At 35.5% G+C, this 7107-nt stretch overlaps 1 pseudogene; it reads left to right on the top strand.

Annotated features, from left to right (window-relative positions):
• The first annotated feature begins 492 nt into the window (after positions 1-492).
• Positions 493-6802, top strand: LOC102012305 (annotated as a pseudogene).
• The last annotated feature ends 305 nt before the right edge of the window (positions 6803-7107 follow it).

The following is a 7107-nucleotide window of genomic DNA, read 5'->3' as shown; positions in this document are numbered from 1 at the left end:
TCTGTGGCCCATTTGTGAATTAGCCAGATGAATTAATTTTGTCTGTGTTAGAAAAGGATCAACTGTTTAATATTGCAATTTATGTGGCCTTAAATGTTATTGGAGATAACTTCAAATCTCCATATGTTCTAGAGTAAGCCAAGCAAAATATTCTGATTTTTGCCACAAAAACATTGAAGCCCATTTTCATTTATAGCGTCCCATCTTGGAGAAGCACAGTTTTCTGTCTGACCAAGCAAAGTCAGATTATGCAGTAGACTGGACAGAAAAAAATATAATTCCTGTGTTACTTTCTCCCATCACCTTAAGATAAAATCATCTAGTTGCAGGTAAACAAGCTCAGGGCTCTCACTAATTCTGCATTATGGTGAGTTGTATAATTATTTCATTATATATTTACAATGTAATAATAATAGAAATAAAGTGCACAGTCAATGTTACATGCTTGAACCATCCTGAAACCATCTTGCCCCATCCCTGGGCTGTAGAAAAATGTCTTCTAGGAAACTAGTCCCTAGCACTGAAAAAGTTGGGGACCACTGCTTTGGGGTCAAAGTAAGATTGGCAGTACTTCACTTTTGTGACACCCTGTTGATTAAAAATATTGAGTTCTTTTGTACTCTGATGAGAGACCAATCATCAAGGCCAAATTATAAAATTGTCACAATTAGGAACTAGCTTTCACTAGACACAAATAAGTATTGAGTCACAAATAAATTATTTTCCCTTATGGGAAGTAAATATGAAGCCCCTTGCAGCAGAGATGATTAGAACAGCACTGCAAACATAGAGACAGGGTAGACAGAGCTTTGCATGGCTACAATCTGAGCTCACTGCTAAAATGTCAGCAGAACAACTTGGAGATGGATGTACTACCAACCTTATTTGCCAGTGAAGGGTGTGCCCTTTTATGTTTCAAGGATTTGAAAATTAAAGCTAGTAAAAGCCCATGTTTATAAATAACCAGAAAATAAAGGAGGACAGGAATTAAGAGTCAGTTAATAGGTTGGTGGCCAAATAGCCTGTGACTTCTGGTCAACCATTTTTTTACCATACATAGCTGTATAGGCAGTGGAAAGGACTGAGCACCAGGAAGTCCTGTTTCCATGAGAACTATACTTGGTGCTTCTACCTCAACCTGGCATTGAGTAGAATTGGCCATGTGCACAACAATCATTGTCCATATTTAAAATTTCTAGACCCATGTCTTTCACCATGTACTAAACTAAAATCAAAATGGATCAAAGATCCAATCTTTGAAGCAGAAGCATTGAACCTACTGGAAGATAAAATAGGTAAGACACTTGAACCATTGGTGTCTTTTCTGTTCAAAGACTTTTGGAACAGAATTCCAATTGTACATAACAGGAATTCCAATTGTACATAACAGAATTCCAATTGTACATAACAGAAATAACAGGAATAGACAAGTAGGATTACATCAAGTTTAAAAGCTTCTACACAGCAAAGGAATCAATTGGTACAGTAAAGAGACATCCCACAGAATAAGAAAACATTTTTCCAGCTATTCCTGAGATGGCTAATATCTAGACTATAACAAATGCCAGTGTAGCTGTGGTGAAAAAGGAACCTTCCTAAATTGGTGGAGGGAATATAAAGTTGTATAACCATTATTGAAATCACCCCAAAGACTTATTAAACATTTAAACATAGAAATTTTATTTGACTCTGCTATTACTCTTCTAGGTATCTTCAAAGAGGTAAAGACATCATATTACAGTGATACATACATACCAGTGTTTATAATGGCATAGTTCATGATAGTTAGATCCTGAAAGCAGCTTTTATACCTTCCAACAGATAAAGGATAAATAAAATGTGATATCTATACACAATAGAATACTACTTGGCAATAAAAAAGGAAAAATTCAAGACATTTGTAAGGAAAATGGATGCACCTAGAAAATATAATGTTGAATGAAATAAATCAGTTACAGAAGCTTAAATACAACATTGTGCCTCTTATTCGAATACAGCAAAGTACAAAGAGCAAAATAAAGAATGGATAGAAGGAAATAAGGGGATATATCTCTTGCAAATGGCAGGTGGTCTAGAAAACCAAGTGTGAGGGGAGGGGGAAGTAGAAGAGGAAATAAAAAAATTTAAGATACACTATGCACAGGTACCAAATACTCACAATGAATGTAAACATATGTCATAAGTTTGAGCTAGGAATAATAACAACAATAAGAATGAAAATGGGAAGAGGGATTTAGAGACAAAGGGCAGTGGGAAGGGGATTCAAAAGAAAAATAAAAACAAGCTTCATTTTGTACCTGCATCTACTCCTCAAGATAAAAGGAGATTTCTTGCAAATGAGTACTAATAAAAAAAATAAATAAAATTGCTGGTACTAAAACCTGAATATTCCAGTCATCTACTGCTAGATAACAAACTACTTGTACTTATTATAACCAAACAACAAAAATTATTTAACACTCTGTCTCTGGGGATGCTGAGTTCATTCAGTGAATTCTCATGCAGTGTCTGTATGCAATTTTGGTCAGAATTTGCTCATTTACATGCCAATCAGTCCATACTGGGTTTCCATATAGCTATGCTTAGCTTCTCCACAGGGATTGGACTTCCTTAATATTAGTCAAGCAGTCCCCAAATCCCATGCAACTTCAAAGAGTGTCACTACAGACTTCACCTCTCCCTGGGATATGGAGCAGTGTAAGGAGAGCACATGAAATAGGAGATATGTATCCTCTGGTTGAAATTACAGTGAATTAGCAGGTGGCTAGCATCTTCTCTTAGTTTAAACTAGTTGTCCTCAAAGGGAAATAGGAAACAAAACCAGAATTAAACTAGTCAAAGTGTAGATTCTCCATAGTGAGTTATTTATGTAAACCTGATCATGCCGGGATTGCCACATGTCTGTCTTTGCACATTCTGGAGTGTGCAAATCGCAAACATCCTTAGAAAAATGAAAAGAATATTTGGTAAGAATTTGGTAACATTTGGTAAGAATACCAAAAAGGAGATTTTAGTGTCAGAGACCAGGCTATGTAAGGGTTAAATTACTCACTAGGAAGGGACCTCTGAGTGTCTTGGAAAATTGCGTATTCATAGTGCTCTGAAGTCATGATAACACTATAGTGGAGGCAGCTGAGGACATGGGCTGTTGACATTCCCTATTCTACAACAATAAAGCTACCAACCTTAGAGATAAAATAGTTCTCTCAATTGGCAAAATTTACTGCCTTTGTTCCAGCTTCCAGTGCTTTGGGCTTTTGTACCCTCCTCTTCCTTTGCCCCCAAATCTGCGGAGTTAATACAGACTGTCTGGGCTACCTATATAGGTTCCTTGTCTTTACTCCCAGAGTCTTTACTACTAAGAGAGAGTTCTGACATTCTTAGTGGCCCAAATATCATACTACTGTCTCTTATTTAAGCCATTTGCTCTCTGCTCACTTAGAAGATTGGGGTTAGGCCAAGACCCTGATATTATATATAGATCAACTGCAAAAGTAGCATTAGAAATGTAGTATTAGTAGAGTTGAAAAATAAAGGAGATATACATTTAGTAGATGACATAGTTGTAAAAGGGAAACAGAAGTTCCTGAACAATTTTCATAATTGGTGAAGTTTTAGCTAGAGAAGTCTTGCCTGGAGGTTATGAGTCCATATATAGGCTTGTATCTTTCCTTATCTTAGTTTTTACTTAAAAACATATTACATATTTATCATTTTAACATTGATAATTGCAAAGCACTATGTTTACAGTATGTAAGATTTGAAGCATAACAATAAAATAACTTCACTGAACTCAAGAGATACATTTAATTATGTATTTCTCATTTTCCCACTTCCCTATTTCCTTATACCATATTCTTGTAGCCCCATCTGTGGTTACAATCATACTTACGTTTATTTTGATAGTATTTATTTTATGCCTTTATTACTTACCTATATATGTTTACATGATACATTGTTGTGTTTATTTTTTATAAAATAATGCAAATATAATACTCTAGTTTTCTGAGAGTTCTTTTGAAAATCCTGTTATATTTCTATGTTTCAGGATAGAGCTGTAGTTTATTAATTTAACTACCTTATACTGTGGTTTATTAATTTAACCACTCTATACTATTGTATCATGTGAATATACCACAATGTTTTGTATCTCTGCTGCTGTTGGGAAAAAATAGAGAGGTGTCCAGATGTTTGTCATTATAAATTGTATTTGGTTCAATACATGCTTTCGTAGGTAAATATTCAAAAGTTTCTCTAAGATTTATACCTTTGAAAAGAAATATTAGCTCATGGAGTATATAAATTTTCAACTTTACAAGATAATACTAAACAGAATTTTGAAATGGTTTCTTCTAATTTATACTACAACTAGCAAAGAAAAAGAGGAGTCCTAGCTGATACACATGTTTTCAAATGGTATCATAATTCCTAATTTTTGTCCAATTACTGGATATGAAATGGTATCTCATTATGGTTTTAATTTACATTTTACTGAATGCTAAATGAGTTGAATGTCTTTACAAAGTTTATTGGCCATTCATGGCAATATCTCAGGCAAAATACCTACCTATGTATTTACCCACTTTCCTGATAAAATGTTCCTGTTTTTTTATGAGATAATAGCAAATTTTTATGTATTCTGAGCTCTGAATTCTTGTTCTTAACATATTTTGCAAATATTTCCTCTTATTTTGTGGATTTTCTTGTTCATTTTCATGATGGTACCTTTTATTGAAGTAATTAATTTAATGCAGATAAAAATAAAATTCTTGTGTTTTAGTTCTCATATATCTCTTAATTTTCTCCTAAGCATTTAGTTATTATATTTTACATTTAAGTCCATCTGGAATTGATTATTGTATATAAGTTAGATAACCAAGTACATTTTTTTTTGGATGGGTAATTAACTATCCTAGCAATTTTCTCTGAAGAGTCCCTGCTTTCCCACTGATCTATAATTCTATTTCTGTCAAATATCATAATTCCACATAAGCATGGGTTGATTTGAACAGTTTCTATTTTGTTCCCTTGGCTAACTCCTTACACCGAAATCATACTGTCTTCAGAACCATAATTTCATAATATATCTTAACAAAGAGGTCAGTTTTCCTTAGCTTATTTTATTCTTTAGTAGTTGAATCTTCACTTTTCCATGAATATTTCAGAACCAGGATTTTGGAATTGGATTAAGTGAAATGATCACTTGGGTGAGTTCAAGTCCAGCCTTGGCATCTTAACAATTTAGTGAGACAGTGTCTCAAAATAGAAAATATAAAAGGGGTTGGGGATATAGTTCATTGTGGAAGGCCTTGGGTTAAATTCCCAATATTGAAAGAATAAATCACTTGGGATAAATTTATAGAGATTCCTCAACTAAAAGGAACAATTCAATTATTTAAAGATGTTAAAATTTTTTCTGTGGTTCTTAAAGTCACCACCAAGTTAGGTTACAGAAAAGCTGTTGTGCTCATGGTTATGGTTTAATACAGAAAATGATATAGATTCGTCTCCAAAAGGAAAAATTTAATTTGTCAAAGTCTTAATCTGAGCATAGAATTTCATTTTCACCACTTTTCCCAGTGGTGTCAGCAATAATACACAACATGTGTGAAGTGCTGTCAATGAGAGAGCCCTGATCTTTGACGTCAGTTGCACAACATTGTATGATTACCATAGCTACTCAGACTCCAGCACCACAGAGGAAAAACAGGTGTTCATCAAATATCATATGGTTAGCATAAACTATTTGATACAAGTGGATTTCTTAGATAGGCTTACTGGATCAGCAGTGGAAGAATGCTCAATGGCTATTTCATGTGCTGGAGAGTCAGAAGATGCAGCAGCTGCTCAGCCTAAGAAGATGGAAGCCACAAAATAAGAGGGGATAACGGATACATCACAAGTGAAAGATCGAAGCCTGGAAGGTTAATGAAGAGTCACCAGAAAAGTCTACATTGGAAGACTGAAAACACTGCAGATTGATGTCCAAAGACAATGTGAAGACTGGAGCTCTTCCAAAATAGGCTCACCACCACCCTTTTTTCTCTTTTTATTCCATCCAGGCTGTAAGTCTATTGATGCCACCCACATCTTGAGTGTGGAATGTGTGTTCCCCCTCAGTATGCTGGCCTACATGTCAGTCATCTACAAACACACCCAGAACTGTGTTTCACTAATCTGCTATGAGGTTTTTACTGAAGTCAAGTTGATATATTACAATGAGTGGCCACAATCCACCCCTTGTCAAGTTGACAACCAGACACATCTTGAACCATGTGGTTTATATCTAAAATGTCCCTCATTTCCATCACTGTGTGCACACAGCCAGAACTAGCCTGTGCCTGGTAGACTGTAACCATCAACCCTTTCCTGACATCTGACCACAGCCAAAATCCAAACACCACTTGAATGCCCCCATCCATGTGTGCTGGAAGATTATGTCTTCCCCTTTTTGCAAGGAACTGCAGCAGAAATACAATGTCCACTCCATGCCCGTCTGCAAGGATGATGAGGTCACGGAGGCTCATGGACACTACAGTGGTCAGTGAGTAGGGAAGATAATTCAGAAATATGTTGTGTATATCAAGCTTATGCACCACAAAGAGGGTGATAGCTAGACCGTCCATGTGGGCACTCACCTAAGCAAGATGTTTATCACCAGGCTAAAACTGGACAAAGAAAAAAATTTTAAATGCAAAGTGAAGTCTTGACAAATTGAAAAGAGAACTGCAAAAACAAGGAAGAGCTCATTGAGAAAATGCAGCAGTTAATGTATCCAGTCCTGCAGTCATGGTTTAACTGATGTCTAGACTAGGCTGTGGTTCTCTGGAACTTTTCTTTTTTCTTTTCTCTTCTTTCTTTCTTTGTTTTTTTTTTTTTTTTTTTTTTTTGGCACTGGGAATTGAACTCAAGAGTTTGCACTTGCTAGGCAGGTGCTTCTGCCACTGAGCTACATCCCCAGCCCAGAATAGTGGTTCTAGTAGCCACTTAAACTATTCAGAAATGTGCAGATGTTTACATCACTGGCAACTGCTTTTTCATAGCTAGTATATTTATCAGATAGTTAAGGTCAAATAGTTGACATATCCCTGTTGAGAGTACAAAATA

Source organism: Chinchilla lanigera, unplaced genomic scaffold (genome assembly GCF_000276665.1).
Source record: "Chinchilla lanigera isolate Chin_1 unplaced genomic scaffold, ChiLan1.0 scaffold00067, whole genome shotgun sequence".
NCBI lineage: Eukaryota > Metazoa > Chordata > Mammalia > Rodentia > Chinchillidae > Chinchilla > Chinchilla lanigera.
The sequence above is the reverse complement of the archived record's forward strand: the minus strand, read 5'-3'. Positions and strand labels throughout refer to the sequence as shown.